The sequence below is a fragment of the Gymnoscopelus microlampas genome (assembly GCF_963454915.1).
Source record: "Gymnoscopelus microlampas genome assembly, chromosome: 13".
Lineage (NCBI taxonomy): Eukaryota > Metazoa > Chordata > Actinopteri > Myctophiformes > Myctophidae > Gymnoscopelus > Gymnoscopelus microlampas.
This window is the reverse complement of record NC_139950.1, coordinates 29720840-29743540: the sequence shown is the minus strand read 5'-3', so window position 1 is coordinate 29743540 and position 22701 is coordinate 29720840. Positions and strand designations below refer to the sequence as shown.

At 41.1% G+C, this 22701-nt stretch overlaps 1 protein-coding gene across 1 annotated transcript in view; it reads right to left on the bottom strand.

The window, feature by feature from the left end:
* nrg3a (neuregulin 3a) overlaps nt 1-715 on the bottom strand; it is a 484032-nt gene extending 483317 nt beyond the window's left edge. The window contains exon 1 of the mRNA XM_084076078.1: nt 650-715. The gene's annotated coding sequence lies outside the window, so the exon portion shown is untranslated. The remainder of the gene's footprint in view (nt 1-649) is intronic.
* Between the last annotated feature and the right edge of the window lie 21986 nt (nt 716-22701).

Sequence of the window (22701 nt, the reverse complement as noted above, 5' to 3'; positions counted from 1 at the left end):
TTACGCTCCAGCCACTCTGTCACAAGCCGGCTCAAGACTGAAACGCCACCTCCTCACACTTGCATTGTAGATAATAATGCTTTGACACACGTACTGTACATATGGGAGAGAGAGAGCAAAAGAGATAGAGTGGACGGGCCCTATCTTGCGCGCTGCCATGCGCCTTACCCCTTATGCCTAAATATTTTAGGCATTTTTTACTATTTTTAAAAACATTTTAAAATAGTGATAATAATCAATCTACATCGACACATTATGTGTTCGTGTGGCACTTCCTGGTGGAAAACACCTGTATACTGTATATCCAACACTACTGACTACGTTTTACAATGTGTCACAGAGAGTAGGGTGGGGGTGGGAGCGAGGGAGAGTGAGAGAGGAAAATACATGCAGTTCGATGTAAGGCCACCTTTGATTAACACGATGATGATGATGAGAGCATACATTGGTCTTTAATGCCTACGCAAGTGGCATTCAATGCTGTGCTGACGTAAATCTGAGAGGACGATGGCGAGAGCATGACAATTAATGTGCATGATGACAGAGACCAGTATGTTGTTACAAATATGCTTATCTCAATTTAGGACCAGATACCAAGTTCTCAGTTCCTCTCATCAAAGCGAGTGTGGCCCAATGATTGGTGGCCTACCTCAGTGAAGCCAGTCTGGGCCTGTCCCTGCAGATGGTCCTCCCTCCTGTTCTGCGCTGTGTTGTGTAAAATGATGGGAATCTGAAGGTTCAGTCCAGCTCAACTGCTGTATTTATTCTGCATGGGGTGATATTAGACAATGCAGCAACATGTTAGCATCACAGCACACCTCACTTACTAGACTCATAGATTGCAATTAACCTGTTAAAACCGGGAGAGCATCTGTGTCATTTTCGATTTTAGCTATACATATACATATATAGCAACATTTTTCAGGAAACTCTTAGGATTTAGGACAGTGGTTCTCAAAAATAGCAGATCTACAAGCTCACAGCGTGAGCCACGCTGTGAGCTTGTACATCTGCAATTTTTTAACATTTCTTTATTTTTTTGAAAAATCTTGAATGTAATAATTTAGAGTTTTTAACACAAATCTTCTCTTCTTGGGGTCCCTGGCTCAAAACATTTTCGGAATGGGGTCCGCGGCCAAATACATTTTGGGGGTCCTCCTTGGCACAAAATAGTTTGAGAACTACTGATATAGAAGGTATTTTGCAGAATCGGTCTCAGGTCTTAATGTGTTAACAGAATGAGGAGAGTATATGCCAAAGATAGATATTTCAAAAGATTACAGTCGGCATTACTGTTCCATCATTGTTTCAAAATAATACACCACTGGTTATTTTACCTTTATTAACAAATTAAGTAAGTCAAAATGGCAGTAGTAAAATAAAAACACGCTTCTTATAAAACACATGAAATTAATAATAATAACATGCTAGCAACAACATAACCATACCTGAATGAAGTGACATTAGATAATGCAGCAGCATGTTAGCCTCACAGCACACCTCTCTGTGATAAGAACAAATAGCTATCATGAAATGTGCAGCAGAGTCACAATTATGCTAGTTTACTTCCAGTAACAATGATGTGAACAGAAAAATGCTACAATCTACAAAACACATTTATTTTGCATGAAATTCTTGACCGACAACATTACAACTTTTCAACTACTCTTCAAATAACTTTTAAAACATGAGCTTTGAAGAGCACCAAAACAGACTCACCTTCCCCAGAATCCCCACAGACAGTCATTAACAGACTGAGGAAGGAGAGGAGAGGAGAAATAAAATTACCAAATGCTCCCAAAACGTTTTAGTGCTGAAAATATTGCAAAAATAATAATATAATGATTATAAAAAAACATAATTGGCATAAAACATTAATCAGTATCCTACCCTTCACACCACTGTCCTGTGCCTTAGAGCAGGCTGCAACCCCCCAAAATTATTTCATATTTCAACTGGGGGACCCCCCAAAATAATCATATTTCAACTGGGGACCCCCCAAAATAAATAATCATATTTCAACTGGGGACCCACCAAAATAATCATAAGTGAACTTGTGACCCCCCCACCCCCCACCCTGACAAACACTTGGAATTGTAGCGTTACATTTTTTAGACTCGGTTCCACAGATAAATATTGTTCTTATATTATTTGAAAATTTGGCCAAGGTTTGACCAGTTTAGTTGTAGTAGTTTGTTGATTACTTTTGATGGACTAATGTCATGTGTGGACCCCCTGGGCGGTAGTGGTGTAAAGTAACTAACTGTACTTACGTACAATTTCGAGGTCATTTTAACTTTACTGGAGCATTTCCACGTTTACTACTTGACCACTAGGCTATATCTCAGAGGCAAATATTGTACTTTCACTCCACTGCAATTATTTGAAAACGTTAGTTAGGCTACTAGTTACTTAGTAGATTTTGATTATTATTACAAAACATACATTAACCACTTCTCTGTATACATTTTGGCCATTTGAAAATAGCACATCTGCAAGCTTGTAGAGCTTGTAGTTCTGCTATTTTCAAAAGATTTTTATACATTTGAAAACGGGACATTCTGCATAATGAGTAGGCCTAAGTTCTACTTCTGGTAGCCTACTTTAAGTGCATTTTGATACCAATACTTTTGTACTTTCCCTTAAGTAAATTTTGAATTCCGAACTTTTACTTGTAACAGAGTATTTCTACATTGCAGTATTGATACTTTAACTTTGTTGTACTTTTTACACCACTGCAATCAATGCATTACCATTAGGCCTGCTTCTGTTAGTCCAAAAAACATCTTGTCTCTCACTTCGTCGATCGTCGCCTCGCATGTGCACGAACGTGCACGCACCCACAGTTCTGCGAGCAGCCTAAGCTGATCCTAAACTTCATGAGTCATCATGAAAGTAGGAATCATTATAATGTAGGCGTTTATCACGCATTAGAAAACAGCCAGTCACTCACTGAAGCGCGCGCACTTCTCTCTCTTTCACACGCGCGCGCGCGCGCACACACACACACACACACACACACACACACACCACACACACAACCACACTCAAACCCTGTTTTGAGCGCCCCCGGATTATCATAATTATTGTTATAACATTCTTTATCGAGACAATAATAATAATACTAAAACTTTGCTGCGCCACGACGTTCCCCGACCCGTGCAGTGGGAGACTGTGGTGGACAGCAGTGGTGGCATTGAGTGAAGAAATTAAGTAGCCTAACTAGGCCTTCTACACCAAAGGCTAATGGAAATACATTTGAAGATAACAAAAATCTTATACTCACAAGACAAGTCATGTCATTGGCGCTGCCGCGCTGAAACCCGCTGGTCTTCCTTATTCCTGTCCTGGCTCATGAGTCCTGACTGACTCCAGGTCGGTCTATCGATATAATTTCCTGTGTGACGCAGGAAAAATATATTTGTAAAAGTGGCGCGAGTGTAGCTCCGTTCCGTCAGCAACGATAGGACATCCGGTTTTTGAGCTAACAACAATAAGGTTTCCGCTTGCCTTCAAAATAAGATCCTCGCATTTAATGTTTTATGAAAGACATACATGCATTTCGAAAAAGACATTTATACAGTGGTGGAAAGTAACTAAGTACATGTAATCAATTACTGTACTATGCATTTTGAAAAATAAATTTCTACAGTGGTGGAAAACTAAGTACTACTCCACTACATTTCAGAGGCAGATATTATAGGCTACTTTTACTCCACTACAATTATTTGAAAACTTTAGTTAGTTGTTACTTTGTATATTTTTGATTATTATTACAAGACCACTTCAGCCCTATTTAAACTTTGGCAATTTGAAAATAGCCGATCTATAAGCAAAATATCTTTGCTATAATATTTAATTAGATTTTGATACCAGTACTTTTACTCAATTACATTTAGAATTCAGGACTTTTACTTGTACAGAGTATTTCTACATTGCCAATTTGAAAATAGCCGATCTACAAGCAAAATATTTTTATATTTACTTAGATTTTGATACCAGTACTTTTACTCAATTACATTTAGAATTCAGGACTTTTACTTGTACAGAGTCTTTCTACATTGCAGTATTGATACTTTTACTTAAGTAAAACATTTGAGTACTTTTTCCACCACTGCATTGATGGTGATGTAGGCTATTTAATAGCCTACGCCCCAACAGGTCGTTATTGAAATTGGCCTTTGATCCACATTCAATGGGCACTTAGCACATTTTCCATACACCCATGTTTAACCACTGTGATTAGACTGTAAACAGGTTTCAGATTTAAATTGGAATGCCACAGATGGTAATCCCCTTTCTATAGATAATAATAGTAGATTGCTTATAACTTTATAGTAGGTTTATAACGTTAATCTCACATATTTAACAATACAATACAGTGTGTGTGTGTGTGTGTGTGTGTGTGTGTGTGTGTGTGTGTGTGTGTGTGTGTGTGTGTGTGTGTGTGTGTGTGTGTGTGTGTGTGTGTGTGTGTGTGTGTGTGTGTGATTTCGTCATTTTATAGGGTCAAGGCCACTTGGCCTCATGATGTTCTTTAGAGCACAAAGCCCAAATGCCATTGAATATATATATATATATATATATATATATATATATATATATAGAGAGAGAGAGAGAGAGAGAGAGAGAGAGAGAGAGAGAGAGAGAGAGAGAGAGAGAGAGAGAGAGAGAGGAATGTAAATGTAAATATGACAGTAAAAAATTGTGGACAATATTTAATGAAGCTGTGGGTAGGGATAAAATGGGCAAAGTGCCTTCATTTATAGAGGAGGAGGGTAAGTTGATATAGCAAATTACTTTAATAACCTTTTCACTAATAAAGTAAGCACAATTCGAGATCAGATGCTACCAGTTAGTGGCAGACTTTCTGATTCAATTATAAAAAAAACAAGATCATGAAGGACAAGGTCTGTAATTTTGAATTCAAGAGAATAGGAATAGAAGAGGTAGAAAAGCTTTTATTTTCAATTAATTGATTAGTTGTATTAGTTGTATATACTATTTTATTTTATTTTTTTGAAATTATTTTTGTTTTGTTTGCAATTCCTTGATTTGCAAACTAAAAGGTGATATACTATGTAATCATTTATAGAATTTGTGAAGATCAAAATGTTCAATCATTTTTTGTTGTTTGTTTTTAACTATGCAATGGTAGAATTACATTGTATTATGTTTTAATTGTATCGTAAAGTGTGAATGTTTGGACCCCAGGAAGAATATAGTCTTCACTGTGGTGAGGACTAATGGGGATCCGTAATAAACTAAACTAAACTACACTATATATATATATACACACACACACACACACACACACACACACACACACACACACACACACACACACACACACACACACACACACACATATGGACGTGCATATTACATGTAAATCATGTGACATTGCAAAGACGACCTACTGAATGGAATGGAATGTCTTTGTCTCCACTGATTAACGAGCCATAATCAAATCCAGAATAAATTAGCAGGTGCTCCAGGAGGTGATCAGGAAGTTTGGAGGTGTGGCCTATATCTGCTTAAAAAGACACCAATTTTCTATCGTATATGCGTATGTTCAAAGTGTTGCCTCGCAGAGCCGTCTCCTGTGCAGCGCCCACTATTGTCTGAAAGCGGCACTTTTTGGCACTTTTCTGACATCTGACCTCACTGGACGGCCCGCCACTTTTTGTTTGAGCCCCGCCTGGCTTAGCGGAGAGTGTGGTATTGTAGAGGAGGTCTCCCTGAACGTGTGCGTATGTTCAAAGTGTTGCCTCGCGGAGCCGTCTCCTGTGCAGCGCCCACTATTGTCTGAAAGCGGCACTTTTCTGACCTCTGACCTTACTGGACGGCCCGCCATTTTTTGTTTGAGCCCCGTCCGCCTTAGCGGAGAGTGTGGTGTTGTAGAGGAGGTCTCCCTGAACGTGTGCGTATGTTCAAAGTGTTGCCTCGCGGAGCCGTCTCCTGTGCAGTGTCCAATTTGTATAGGCTATGCACTCCTTTGAACAGCATTTATCCATTTAGATAAATTATTAATGTTTTAAATCCCTTTTTGTTAAACAGAAACATAATATGTGTTGTATAGAAACATAATATGTCGTTTAAATGCTTAATTTATAGTTTTAATGTGCAAATTAACCGTTTTTCAATGGCTCCTTTTTGCTCTAGAGGGTACTCTTATTCTGAAGAGATCGTCCACCGGAAGTCTTATTGTTGCCACCTTATCGTTGCTGACGGAACACAGCTCGCGAGAGTAGGTAGCACAGCAGCAGTGTTGCCATAATTTTGTCAGAGAAACAAGCAACCAGGTCTAGGAAAACGATCGAGCCCAAAACAAGCAACTTAGGTCACATGACATGAGTACTTTAAACCTATATGAGTCAGCTATTTGAATACAAGTTGTGAGCTTGTAGATCTGCTATTTTCAAAAACTCTTCCAATAAAATGTGAAATATTTGGAACGTTTCTGAAACATTCTAACAACACAAATGCTCCCTGGCACAAAACATTTTGTGAAAATGTTTTGAAAATATTTGAGAACCAACTGGTTTAAAATAATAAAAGACAAATTAGGAAACAAGCCTAAATAAGTGCAAGTACACTTTAGAAACAAGACCCAAAAAACGCAACCCTCAACTAGCAATATTTACAAGCAACTTTACTGAAAAACATGCCCAAAGTAGGTTATAATAAGCAGACATGGCAACGCTGGTAGGTGGTAGCTGTCACGTGTGTTGCTCCGCCGCAGATAGCTGTCAGGTAGAGTCCATATAGAGTCCATAACTGCAGTAAATAGTCCTTTCTTGGACTATAGTTTCTATTCTATTTGGAATCTGAAGTTCAACAATTGACTGAATTGTAGTTGTAGCTCAAAGTGTGTGTGAAGCCATATAAAAGAACATGAACAAGGTACCGGGTCAGGTGGGTACTAAAGTATAATTCGGGTCCTGCATGAAGTACACAACTGATTCTGATTGGTCAATCACTGAATTGGTCTGTTATTTTTCAATAATGCCAGCTGCTATCTGATTGCTGCAGAGTCAACGCATGTGAATAAAATTAAGCAATCCCCATTCTACAAGGCAGCCATGTCAGCCACTGGTTCCCAAACTTTTTGACCCAAAAGAGAAATTCGATGTGAACCAAACCCGCACCCTAACCCTAACCGCACGCGGATGCCACATAGTCGGAGAAAATGTCTGTCGGATTATCAAGGACCCAAAGTATCAGGACAATATTGTCATGTAGATGGATAGGACAGCAATGAATGCATACAACCCTTACAGACCAAGAGCAAATACAGCAGCAATACAGATATAATGTCATCATTGTTGGGACTAAGGTGATACTAAGTAAAGCGTTTCTGTAACACAACTACTTTTTTCTTTACAGTTATAAAAAGCTTCCAGATCTGTCAGCAGAAGTTTGGATGTCTTCCTCTGTATGTTGTTAAACTGCCCTGTTGCTTGACCTACAGTAGCCTACCCTAGTGCTTTTGTAAGGATGAATTATAACTTGCTCTGCTTTAAATTCTGCCCATGTTTGTGAACTGTCTGTATGCTCTTACTGTAATTGACATGCTTTATATATAATGATTATTGTGAATTTGTATTGTATTGTATTACATGTATTACTGATTAAAACAATGGACCACAATGTAAACAAGCCCATGGGGATTTCTGTGTTATCCTTTTAGCATAACCTTTGACTGTATACCTGTACTCGTTTCTTTATTTTAGACTGATTTTGGGTTGCCGGCTTTACATCTGCCAGGGACCATCAGTAAAAACAAGCCTCCAAGCAATAAATAAAACATGTATTAATATTACTGTCAATGAGGAGCTGCCGTGGTGGTGGTAAATGAAATGATAGTCCCACTGGGACTTCCTGTGGGAGGGACATGGTGCCTGGAGAACAGCAAGGCACCCAGCCATTCTGTGAACTGTTGCTTGTTTTCCACTTTCCTTCTCTCCCAGACAAACGCAGTGTCTCCTTCTCTGAATATGCTGTTTGGCATTGGCAGAGATTTTTCATGGGCACAACCTGAATACTCAGCTGCACTGCTCATCCCACTAATGCATTGTAATATATCGTCACCGTCTTAAAATAATGTCCTGTCATTTTTTAAAGTTCTTAGGAAAACATAATATGAAAAACAATACATTGACTATTGACTTACAAATAACACCTTCTGTCAATTATTTAACATAGAGGATTAAAGTACTTAAATTACTTAAATGATTGTCTAATTTGTGTTTTGACTTAGGCAATTGTAAACCTGACTTCGGCCAAATTATTTGTGGAATAACTGACTCCTGAATATAATAGTCAGTCAACAGTTATCCTTAACAGGCATCTTATGTCAAAGTTTGGCAATGTACATTCTACAGTTTTAGTGTAGGGTAGGATGTACATGTAAGTGTGCTAGTTAGTAATGAAAAAGTCAGTAGTCAATAACAGACAATACACGTCTTATGGTGGCTACTGGCACAAATTACTGGCCAAGTCGCTTTGCGGTGTCCCGAGGAGGGATGATTCTGTGGCAGAATTTGTTCCTCATCCTTACGAGCTCATCATAGAGTGGTTCTCCAGGATAACGCGCTTCCTCCTCATCCTCCCCACCGCAAACACCTCCTGTCCAGTTCAACTCCAACTGCTGAACTGGTCTCCCTCGCCAGCTTGATGGCATCACTGTAACACCATCCTACAACGCTCCCCACGTACCGAACTGTACTCCTTATTGTTGTCAGCTGTGATACAGTGGAAAATGGAGTCATCTGAGAACTGCTGTAGTTGGCACATGCCAAAGTTGATAGTTTAGTTGGAAGTTGGAGGTGTAGAGGGTGAAAAGGTCGCTTGGGGAGCACTGGTGTTGCTCATCAGCACATCTGGCAGGCTGTTTTGAGGTACAGTACAGTAGTGTGTGAGCAGTTTGATGGTGTTGCAGGTGCTGTTGAAATTTAGGAACATGACTCTCATGGCGCGACACACACTGAGAACTTGAACAGTAGGGGGGAAATTGTTTTAAAAGCCTTGCCTCCACTGTAAATGTAAATTGTTTTCCACTCTGTTTTGTTCCCTTTGTGCCCAGATAAACTCCTTTGTTTCCTCAGCCAAGAATTCAACAACATTATCCAAGGCAAGTTTCATCCATTGGTGAGTTCCTTAATAAACAGAGGTTACTCACGTTGCCAGTCCAGTCCATCAGCTACCGTATCATAGCAGCTGAACAATCAGCACAAGCTTATCACCCTCTTGGCATGTGATAAATAAACTAGAAAAAGTGCTCCTCGGAGCACAGGTCTCCGCCAGGTCAGGTAGGTTATTGTGGCCTCCTGGTGGAGCTATAATAGGCCAATGTGAAAAGGATGCTATTTCTTTTTAGGCCTTGCATGGCAATAGGACACTGCATTCATGATTTGAGGCATTTTGTTCAAAAAATGTGTTTTGCTAAATTAGACCTGCTGGCTGCGCTATAACAGGCCAATGTTAAAAGGGTAGCATTTCTTCCTCAACATAGTGTGAATGTGCGTGCAAAGTTTGACCGCAATCGGACGCTGCGTTCATGCTTTGCGGCATTTTGTTCAAAACAAGCCACTACTGCAAACTTTAGATGTGAATCTTAGCCAATCAGAATGGAATATGAAAAATTAAACTGATCCGGCTTGATCACATGACTATAGAGATCATGTGTACCGATTTGCGTGAAATTTGGATAAAATTGGAAGGAGTAATATAAAGAAATATGTTTTACATAAGTCGGCCTCCTGGTGGCGCTATAAAAGGCAGAAGTGAAAAATGCAGGGCAAAGGTTTACCTTGACCTCTAGGGAGTGCGCATACAGAGTTTTACACAGATCGGTGCAGTTATAGGTAAAAACACAAATGGGCCTGTTATAGCGCCACCATGAGGCTGATTTGAAAATTTTCAAGTGGCATTTCTTCCTCGGCCTAATGGGAATGTGCATGCAAAATATCATGGCAATTGCATGCTGTGTTCATGATTTGTGGCATTTTGTTCAAAACGGAGCACTCCTACAAACTTTGGAAGCCATTTTTAGCCAATCAATATGGAATATGAAAAATCTGAAAGACTGGTTGTGTTTAATGACTATAGAGATACTGTGTACCGATTTGCATGATTTTTGGGCAAAATCTGTAGGAGTACTGTCAAAAAATATATTTTGCACAAAGCGGCCTATAACAGGCCTATGTGAAAAATGTGGGGCAGAGGTTCTGCTGTGGCATCCAGGGAGTGTGTGTGCACAGTTTGGCTGCGATCAAGCCAACGGTGCCGGAGATTACCTGTACACAAAATGACAGAATGACACACGGACGGACGGACGGACGGACACACAAGGACGGACGGACAGGGGGTAAAACATACTCTCTCGCCATGCCTTTCGGCCTGGCGGAGACAAAAATGTGACATGAAAAAAATAATTCAATTAGGCCTTTGCATAGTACATACTGTAAGATGTACAATGCAAAGGCTGTGGTATAGTTGGCTATTAAAGCCTCAATATCATTGTGTGCTCTCATTTCGCAGTATCAATATGACTTCAATATAGCATTAAACCCTACTGGGATCACTGCAATATTTCAATATTGTAATCTGTTACAAACTACGGAATCCTTCCATACAACTCTAATCAGTGTAACTGCAGCATAATTATAATCATATTCCTCTAACTCAGGCACACAACTCCTCAAATGTAAAATAAAGTAATACATTCTGACTTGTAGAATGCAATGAAAGATATAACCATCATCTATCAGCAATTACAGGATTTTTCATGTCCATGCAAGCTTATAATCAGATAAGCAAAGAAAAATACAGACTCCATTATGATTTTTATAGCATTTAACTTACTGTTGCTGGTGGGACTTGGCTTTTTACTACACACTACGTGGTGTGTATAGTATGGTAAATTTGAAGTACTCCCACTTTTCCACTCGATCTGTAATGAAAATTTAAAGAACCATCTTTCATTTATGTGGTGCTGATAACTTACTGTAGCAAAGGGTTCACATACAATCCCAGCATCAACCCAGGCCGAGGCTGAACCTTAAGTGCTAAAACACACACACACACGCACACGCACGCACACACAGCGCTGTAAACAGATGAATTAATCATAGATTTTGAGGACAGTGTTCCATGGTCAAGTGGCTGTGGTACTCACAATCAGCTATCATCACTAAACCGGTAGGCCAGGCGGCCTGGCCCAGGCCTACATCATTGTCAGCTACATATTAGATAATATCATAACTATGTGATAAATGCATGTTATAAGCGTACATTGTAAATGAATTATGTTTCTTAAGTTCAGAATTAATTGTTGCACACAAAATGCATCGCTTTCCTCAAATTCTATCATTCTGAAAATGAATGATGCCCCAAATTAGTTACAGCAGTACATATGTTAAAGCAAAAATATGATTCTGCATTAGCCAGTAATGGAAATGGCCAGAATTTACTTGGGGCACCTTGCACTGCACATAACTTTGGACAGGCATCAGTACCGACTGAAAGCCAATTTGGAAATGTGTGTACATAACCGAGAAATATAGCCTTACCATATGATTTCCTAATAAAATATTACACTTTACCCTTTTTTACATTGGGCTTTAGAATATATTTTCTTTTTACTTGTTATGCCTAGTACTGGATTGCAAAGTGCACAGATGAAAATAAAGCTAACCAAACATATTTTCTCATTACAGTAACATTACATCAGTCTCCCATCTAGCCAGCTAATGTCTCGTGTGTGCTTTGAAATGTTCCCAATGCAGTCCTATACCTGTCCAGAAGTGTGTGTCAGTGTGACAGAACATCAGAATATTCAGGCTGTGTGTGCTTAGAAATGTTTCCAATCCCCCGCCATGAGTTTTTAATGACGCAAGTCTAGGGGTTCTGGCTCAGAGATTATGTGCAGCACATTGGACTCTTAATAGAATAGGGGTCAGATCACTGAGGCCAAGTGAAGACATTCTTTCCACTCGCTGTTGCATGCAGCTCACTTCCTCTTCTTCACCCAGTACCTGGATGACATGTCGCACAAAAGGCTTACTATAATGTCTGACCAGAATGAACTCGCCTTTCAGATCCTGCTGACAGCCAGTAGATGTTGACGGGGGCTTCTTTCTTTCTTTTTTTTTTTAACGGCATGTGTGTGTGTGTGTGTGTGTGTGTGTGTGTGTGTGTGTGTGTGTGTGTGTGTGTGTGTGTGTGTGTGTGTGTGTGTGTGTGTGTGTGTGTGTGTGTGTGTGTGTGTGTGTGTGTGTGTGTGTGTGTGTGTGTGTGTGTGTGTGTGTGTGTGTGTGTGTGTGTGTAGCTGCTCTTGCAAACCGCTGGACGAATCCGTGCCAAATTTCTAGTGCACACTGCTAGTTGGCCAAAGAAGTACAATTCTATGATTAATGATTCTATTTTTTTTATTTTTTTTTACTGCAGATGGCACTTGCAGATATCAGATCTTGCACAACAACCTGACATTTTACCTCTACTTAATTACAACTGGCTCTTCAGAGGTCAATTGGTGAATTCTCACTGTACCATTCACAGCTGGGACTGCCACTTTGGACGGCTGTATACGCAATGCGCTTTACAGCCCCACCCAATCCACCAGGAGCTCCTTTCCCATGTGATTTCTCACTGAAGTTGTGACCCTTTGGAGGCTACACAGAAAAGGCACTATGGTGACTAGCTGGCTTGTCATAGAATATATAGGATATGTAGACTACGAGGTGGTGTGTTACACCTCCATAAATACAGGCTCTATGTGAGCTCACAGCAAGTTCATCGTGGCGTGGAGAGGCAGAGAGAGTAACGTAGACTAATTATGATGTGGAAGGATACACAACACAGATACAGGTGTGGATTGTATCCTGCTTACGGCTGCCACAAAGCCAGAATTTAACTTCTGAGCTTACAGCTTGTTCTCAGAGAAGTGTATACATGAATGCAGACTTCATCCTCATAGTGCGGTGCGATATGTATTCCCATAGGATTTCTTTTGCTGAAATAGAATTTCTTTTGATGGGGTTAACATTTTTAGACCCCTCCCTCACTTTCTGGACGGGGTCACTTCAATTTTGACCCTCTCATAACTATTCTTGCATCTATTTCTGCAATTTGCTAACCATTTCTTATAATAGAAACTTTGTGTATGTTTGTGTAAGTATATTGGGATTATTGTCTCTGGCAGGCTGGATGGCCGAAGGCTGGAGACTATGTTTTCGTCCCCGTCCGTCCGCTTCAAAATGTTTTTTTTCCTGGATTCCTTGGATCATGACAGCCATTTGGGGCAGATTTTCCACCATTTTGCATTTTCTTCTACTAATCCTTAACGTTTTGTCCAAAACTCACACACATTGGTACTCATCTGCTGCGTATTGTGATCAAGATGTATCGGAATTTTGATTTCATTCCATTACAATTGGCTATGCTTGCATTCGCATTTGCGGGGCCTGGGTAGGCAATCCCACCTGGCAGAGACAGACACACACACACACACACACACACACACACACACACACACACACACACACACACACACACACACACACACACACACACACACACACACACACACACACACACACACACACACACACACACACACACACTATGAGGAGAGGAAATAGATGACCCCCAGAAAGGGGGTGGGGGTCAGATAATTTTGAACCCCATCAATTTCTGATAGTTTGGACTCCAAGATTTGCAAGATTTTGACTCGGTGGAGCCAGTTCGATTGTTGCTTAGCTAGAGGCAAGCTTCTTGTTGAGCAAAGCCAGCAGATTATCACACTTCCTGCTTTGTGTGAGTTTAGATGTTTTTATTTCAGATGTGAATACCCTGGACCACTGCTGCCATGTTAGGACAGTTGCTTCACATTTTCATGTTCTATGCAAGCACATGTATCTCTGTCTGTCTTTTTTGGTATCCTATATTGAAATTGCCTAATGGAGACAACATAAACCATGTCAAATGCACATACTGTATATGGATGATGTCAGACACAACTGACTTTTCAACATGCACTGATGTCAGACACAGCATAATAAACCATGTATTAGATGTGTTGTTTTGTTTTTTTGAACCTAAATAAATGATGATGATGATGATGATGATGAACAACAACTCCGATGTGCGCATGTGTCCTCTGGGTGCCTCTGATACACCCATTTATGGGCATAACAGTCTAATTGGCGGTGCGACTTAGGTGAACTCTAGATGGGAGGTTTCATCTAACCTCTAGTTAGATGACAAGGGCAGTATCTCAAAACTGTTGCATTGTACTGTGCAAGGTGCTCCTTTGCTGATTCATTTTATTTTGTTACCGTGTCCTTTTTGCCTGATAACAGGCGAATATTCTCAACCCTATAAAGAAAGCTGGCCACTTCCCCTCTTCTGACTTATGAGGTTTTCTTTTTTACTCTGTTTCTTTTTGCTGGCCATTTTCTGTAATTTCTTCTGCCTCTCCAGTTTCCTCTGTATCTTTTGTGTCTTTGTTTTACTGCCAAGAGTTTCCTGCCCTCAGACCTCAGCTTTTCCCTCTCTTTCAGAATTGAGCAATAGTGATTGTTTGTTCTTCTCTTTCCTTGCAGGGGTTGAGGATGCTTGCAGCCTCTCTGCTCAAATTCATGATTGTTGAGGTGATTATGCATGGGCTCAGGATTGTCTAGATGCTCCTGACTCCTCCGCTTACAAAAGACAGTGTGCGTGTGCGTGTGCGGGTGCGGGTGCGTGTGCGGGTGCGGGTGCGGGTGCGTGCGTGCGTGCGCGCGCGTGCGTGTGCGTGCGCGCGCGCGTGTGTGTCTATCTGTCTGTCTGTCTGTCTGTCTGTCTGTCTGTCTGTTTGTCTCTCACGTCTTTTGGCAAAGAAATTACCCTTTGCTGCAGGATCACTCAGCACAGGCAACTACAAGCTACTAGACTAGTAGAGCTACTAGTTTGAAAGAGTGGTTGAGCTAAATAAAGCAATTGAACAAACGAGCCAGCAGTTTACCAACAACAATAGGCCTACTACTCACAGTATGCACACAATCCTTTTTCTTATCCCTTTAGTTATAATCCATGAGCACACACATTTGCAGAGAATTTTACGTTTCAGCTGGCAAAGGACAGTCTCACCTTCATCTCCGATTGGTTTTAGGTTCAAAAGGAATGGCAGAAATAACAAAAACACTTGTAGAATACGCTAATTGAAATGGCTAATCTACATTTGCATGCTACATGACATTAGCTAGTGTGCCTTTTGAAATAGACTATGAAAGCGCTGGAGCGAACCTGGGTTGTTCTCTGGTCGATTGGAAATTCGAATTTGAACATTCTGAGCACTGTGCTCGGGAGCTATCAGAGCACACACTGACCGATCCGAGAGAAAACCAGGTTGTCTGAGTGTCTGAACCCTATGGTCTGAACAATGGAGAAGGAAGTCATTGTATGCACAATATGTGTAGCTTGTTTGGTATAGTTTAGGCATTTAGCAGACGCTCTTAATCCACGGAAATTTACAGTAAGCAAGGACACAAGATAATACATCATAATTAATCATATTACATCAAATGCATAAAAATAGTAATCTAATAATAAAGTAATACATAAGTAAACCAATAATCTAATAATAACTAATACATATGTAAGCCAAGAACCTATAATCAGCCTACATTGAAACTATACACACTATAGGATGCCAGGTCAATAATGACCTGGCATCTGTCTACATAACATGCTATCTAAGTTACATTTTAGCCGTTGCATAATCCTGCAAGGTCGTCAAGGCTAGGGCAAGTGCTATGGGCTGACGTGGAGTCTGAAGAGGTGAGTCTTCAGATTACGGCAGAAGATTGGGAGTGAGTCTGCAGTTCTAATTGCAATGGGGAGTTCATTACATAGTTTGGGAGCCAGTAGGGAGAAGAGTCTGGGACGTGTCGAGCGTTGTCTCGGATGTTTTAGCTTAGGTTCTGACAGCTTCCCTGTGTTAGCTGATCTGAGAGAGCGGGAGGGGTTGTAGGGTTGGATCAGGCTTTGAAGGTACTCTAATCTAGGCAGTATTCAACATGCTTTGTGTAAAAAACAACAATGAATCAGGGAATTAAAGGTGCTGTAAGCGATATTATTTGGTTAAAACATTTAAAACTAATATTAATCACTGCTAGAGTGTTTGTTCAGTAACAGGGGTCTCCCCATCTCTCTGGCAAATTTTGTCAGCTAATTTGTATTTAATCACTTCAAATTTCACCCATAAGTGGATAACTTATCTTAAAGTGCACTCAGCAGAGATTCACTTGAATTTGGTAGTTATCAAAAGAATGTATAATTTTGGAAAAAGAAAGAAAACAAAAAAGATTCGATTATCACTCGCTACTCTTGCAATAAACTGAAATGAAAAGTTATAAAACAAAGTGTCTGCTAATGTTCTTTCCTTTTCTTTTCTTTTTTTTCCTTTTTTTTCTGGCTAGTAGCTAAACTAAATGACTCAGCTAAAACTCTGAGAGAACTAGGAAATAGGAGTAGGAGTTTACCATGCTTATTCACACATCTTCATAGGGAACAAACAAACCACAGAGACCCCCGTGTATCAATTACTTCCTCCACCGTGCTTGACATGGAAATGTCTCTTCTATGCATTTATCTCTATTCTCATCATTATACTGTTGCAACGTGTGGCCCTTAATAATCACATCCATGGACCACTGAATGTAATCTCATGTTTCCACTTTTGTTACGGAACTGCGCTTGTTTGCAGTTCAACCACTTTCTGGGCATGTCATAAATAGGCGAACATAGGGCGAAGCAGATCTACAAATTCACTTTCCTGCGAAGAGATTTGGTGTAGAGGGAAAACGGAGGGGGCTGTACGTTGCCCAAGAGTCTAAATTCTAATTTAGAAACCCGTTTTCCTCATGCATGTTTACTACTCCAACTGATCCAACTGAATAGCAATTCATCCCTGTTAGTGTTGTTTTTAGTTTTTTTTCCTTCTGTACATATTCCTAAAGCGTCAGTGGATAAGAAGATTGTTAACGCAGCCAAATTCTTATTCCATTCACGGCAGCAGCAGGCTCTCTGAGTGGGCTGTTGATTCATCAGCCATGTATCCAAGCTAATGTCGCTCATTACCTGCTGACAGAGGCATCCATATTTGTACCTGTCTGATTTAGGAGACATCAAGCTGCCATGCAGGCTGCATCGCCTCAGTAATTCACAGGCACCTCTCCTCTTGGGCAGGCCACAGCTTCATTAATTGAGACATACAGTATACACACAAATATAAATACAAACACAAACACAGGCAAACACTGTCACCCAGAAGGAAACATATGGATACGCACAGGAACACAGTAACTAACATATATAGAAATGTAAAAACACATACACGCACGCACGTGACGCACGTGACGCATGTGACGCATGTGACGCACGTGACCCACGTGACGCACGTGACCCACGTCACGCACGTGACCCACGTGACGCACGCATAAGCACACACCAAACCCACTTGCCAAAAGAAAATTTCATATGAATTTACCAATTGGCTATGCCATATTGTCTTTTTTCTGTCAGCACGTATGGCGGTGTCTAGTACTGTATGTGGCGGCCATGTCTCATCTCTCAGGAAAATGAGTCTAAGGGTCAGGTAGGTTAAGGCCCTGGGGACACAATTGGGACGATCCACACACATTCACATTCATATTGATAACATAAAATCACGCACACACTAAAACACTGACACACACACACGCACACGCACACACACACACACACACACACACACACACACACACACACACACACACACACACACACACACGTGTATGTATGTAACAGCTGGCACTATATGGCTCTCTAGAGCTTCCAAGAATCAATACAAAGGTTCAAGAAATGTGAAAAGCATACACCCTAATGTTGTACCACGTAGTGCCTTGCCAATCACCATCATCTCTCAATTTCTGGAACTCTATCAATAAAATGTCTAGATTCATATTTTTTTACTCAAACCTTACACAATGCTGGGGTCTGGCTAAAATCTTACCTATAAAATAGTATGTAATGGTCACATTGACTACTATGCCTACAGTAATGTACTATGTACGCCTTTGATTAAAGCTGTTTTTAGTAAATTAATTGCATTGCACAGTGTGCTGGCTGCCGCCATTAATTGGGTGTGGTAATGTGCTTTTTGTGCCCAAGGCACACCAATGGCCAATTCAAAATCACCTGTATTCATAATGAAAATAGCAGATGTACAAGCTCACAATGCGCCACATCGCAAATTCAGTGCTTTTTATTTAGTCGGATATATGCCGCGGCACACCGTTTGGGAACCACTGATATACAGTAGCCTACAGGTGGCTATTGTCTTTTTTTGCAATGTATGCAGAAAGTGCATTAATACACTGAAATACAGATTTCCTCAATATTGGACACAATATTATCAACAGAACTGGCTACAATATTACACAAATAAACTTGCCTTGCCAACTTGCCTACAGTACTGTCAAAACAGCGGTACAACAGTATTGCAATAAAATTATGGATGAGGATCAAGCTAACACACTTACGTTTTGTGTTGTCTTTCTAAACTTGCTCTGCCAAACACAACAGTTTTCAACAATTACATTACAGCCAACACATTTCTGCTGATTTGTTTTCAAGTCCAAAGCAACGATTTTGTGAGCGTACACCGAAGGAGCCAGTGACGAACCCCCCAGGGTAGTAGTATACACACATTGACCATTAGGTGGAAAACAACAAGGTCAGAGGTCGCCCTCATCAACACATCTGACTCATTAGGAGTGTTTGTGAGTACATATGTGCATCCTGGACAATTCATTCACATGCGGATAACTGAAGATGTAGTGATGGTGTGCGATGTGCGTCCACATGCGAGTTCATTGATGAGTGTTTCATTACGATATCCTCCTATAATTCTACAAACCTCTGTAGTGCGTGGTGGTGTTGTAGTGTAGTGGTGGTGAGGCAAAATTGTTTCTGCCCGGTTCTCCTCAGTGGCTGGAGCAATTGATCTGAATTTGCACACAGCCATTGACCATTACCATCTGAACGCAACTGCGAAGCCCGTTTTTTAATTTCACCAAATCTCAGCTGTTTATTAGCGTTTTTGTGTCAAACAATGAATCTACAGCCCCACTGCGTAGTGCGTACACTGTTGCACACATAGAACGTGCTTCAACCAACGTACGTGTGTCTGTGTGTTTGTGTGTGGGGGGGGGGGGCGGGTTGGCGATGCGACACGACGGGACAGGTGCGGGGGGGATATTCGTGCCGTGTGCGGGGGGGGGGGGGGGGGGGGGTCTCGCGCCGCGTCGGGACACGTGTGGTGTGTGTGGGGGGGGGGCGACGTAATAATAATAACAATAACGCTAATCTATTGGCTTGTCACCATTACACATGATGTCACTGCTGAGGTGGACTGACTTAAAGGGTTAGTTCAGATTTTTTGAGTATTTTCTGTAGGAAATACTTACCATTAATGTAGTGGTTGCAAAGGTATTAATTGATTGCCCGAGTCCCGTGGTCAGAGTTATGGTCCGTTTCTGATAAATATGAATGTAGTTCCGGTAGATTACTATATTTGGTGGGGGCCGCTCATTAAAAATGAATACATTTAAAAAACTAGCGTCATTTGTATTGTTGACCTATTTTTACCATATAGAGCAGGTTTCGTTCAATTTCGACCCCTCTGTCACATGGTACTATTTTTTGTGTCATATATTTTGTGCGTGAGTAGGCTGCCGCGGCGCAGTGATTCTGGACACAAACATTAGTACCATGTGACAGAGGGGTCGAAATTGAACGAAACCTGCTCTATATGGTAGAAATAGGTCAACAATACAAATGACGTTAGTTTTTTTAATTTATTTATTTTTAATGAGCGGCCCCCACCAAATCTACTAATCTACCGGAACTACTTCATATTTATCAGAAACGGACCATAACTCTGACCACGGGACTCGGGCAATCAATTAATACCTTTGCAACCACTACATTAATGGTAAGTATTTCCTACAGAAAATACTCAAAAAATCTGAACTAACCCTTTAAGGTAGACCAGAAATTATTTTGCCTGCGCACTTCACCGGGTAAGGACTAGTATCAATAACAAACTTAGCATATTATAATTGTAAAGAAATATATCAACAACTAGAATAAGTGCTCCTCGGAGCAGTAGCGTATGGTGGGTTCTAACGTGGACCGGGCCAGATTCTTAAACCCCCTCGCGGGCCGGGGGGGGGGGGGGGGGCTCGCGCAACGATGGTTTGACGGGGAAACCGGTTTTTAATGGCCACCCATTAACAATCCGGCCGAATGCAAATAAGCCCGATTTGAAAACAAAGGCGAATTTCTGTGGTTGGCTACAACAGAATGGGTGATGGGGTGCTAATGTTGTTATGTTGATTTTTTTGTTTTTTTCCCCTGGGGGAGCAGAGTTTTCCAGACCGGGCCATGGCCCCATTGGCCTCTATGACGATACGCCCTTGCCTCGGAGTACAGGTCTCCACCAGGTCAGGTAGGTTATTGTGGGCCAGCAATGTTCGGAATTCACCAGTCAGGATGGAATAATTATGAAAAATCACTTGACTATTAGAGATACTGTGTACTGATTTGTGTGATGTTTTGTCCTAACCCTAACATTGTAGAAGTAATCTAATTTTTTTTTGCAAACACAGGCCTCCTGGTGGCGCTATAATAGGGCAATGTTAAAAAGAAATCCTCAACGTAGTGTAAATGTGCGCGCAAAGTTTCACCGCAACCGGACGCTGTGTTCAAGATTTGCGGAATTTTGTTCAAAACGGGCCACTCCTGCAAACTTTAGATGTCAATCTTGGCTTATCGAGATGGAATATGAAAAATCAAACAGATCCTTCTTGATCACATGACTATAGAGATCATGTGTACCGATTTGCGTGAAATTAAGGAGTAATAACAAAAACTTGTTCTACGTAAGTCGGCCTCCTGGTGGCGCTATAAAAGGCAGAAAAATGCAGGGCAAAGGTTTTTCCTTGGCCCCTAGGGAGTGCGCATACAAAGTTTTACACATAATCGGTGCAGTAATAGGTAAATACCTGTTATAGCGCCACCATGAGGCTGATTTGAAGAATTTCAAGTGGCATATCATCCTCTGCCTAGTGTGAATGTGCATGCATTTCACGGAAATTGCACGTTGTGTTCATGTTTTGAGACATTTTGTTCAAAACGGAGCACTCCTGCACATTTTGGAAGCCAATCTTAGCCAATCAGGATGGAATATAAAAGATCTAAAAGACCAGTTTTGTTTAATGACTAGAGATACTGTTTACCAATTTGCGTGATGTTTGGACAAAATCTGTAGGAGTACCAAAAAAAAATGTGTATTGCAAAAATCAGCCTCCTGGTGGCGCTATAACAGGCCCATGTGAAACATTTTTGCCAGAGGTTCTGCTCTGGCATCCAGGGAGTGTGTGTGCACAGTTTTGCTGCAATCAAGCCAACGGTGCTGGAGATTAGCTGTTCACGCACGCGCACTCGCGTGCGCGCACGCACACATACACACACACGCACGCACGCACACACACACGCACGCACGCACACACGCACGCACACACAAACGGACGGGCACGCACGCACGCACGCACGCACGCACGCACGCACGCACGCACGCACGCACGCACGCACACACACACACACACACACACAGATGGACGGACAGGGTGCAAAACATAGTCTCGGCCATGCCGTCGGCCTGGCAGAGACAATTAAAGGATTCATGGTATCCAAACAAGACTTGTTTTGTGGCAGGCTCACTTGCATCAAACGTTTAGAGAATGGGCAAATATCCCAAGGTGCAGTGCCAGGTTTTTCCTTGCCCATGTTTGGACCACAAAAAGCAGATTTGCACCATCAACCTCCTGCTTGGACCAGGTGAACCGGCTATAGCGAGGCGCACACTTGACTATTGCTATTGTCATCATCACTGAAGATGCACCAGGACTGATGTCCCCAAATTCACACAAACTTGCTTCATGTTATGGTTGACTGTTTCAACTTATATAAAAAATGTCAAAATGTTTTTAAGGCATTCTGACCCACATGTTGCAACAATCAAATCCAACAGAACTGTTGTGTGTCTCGACTCACAGACCATAATGAAGGCATAGTAATGATCATCATTGAACCATTTATTTAAAAATTGATCTGTGCTTGTCGATCAGTTTTAGGTTCCATATATTTGTTATTGACGACTCACAAGCACAAGGACACTCGCTCTTGGGAGAGGTTATATTTACGAGGCTCTTCTTCCAGGACACTGTGGAAATGATCAAATACGCCATTGCACTGATTGCAGCAAACTGCTCTTAAACATAATGCCGGCCATTTCAATAGCCATGGCTGAATCTGCTTGCAAAACACCCACTGACAATATGCAGCCTAATCCAACCCATCTCACCACTGAGCTTCTCCAGTCCTGTTAATACTAAAAGCGCTTAGTGCTTAAGCGCATAACTCAGTACGAGTTAGTAGGCTACAGTACAGTACAGTGCAGTAAGCGCATAATGAATATAATATGTTCATATGTTCAGATGGCAACATTATACATACGTAGCAGGTAAAGCTCATCGGTCTTCCTCAGGCAGCGGGAGGAGGAAAAAGAAAAATAGAAGAGGGGAAGTGAAAATACAATCTATTATGTTT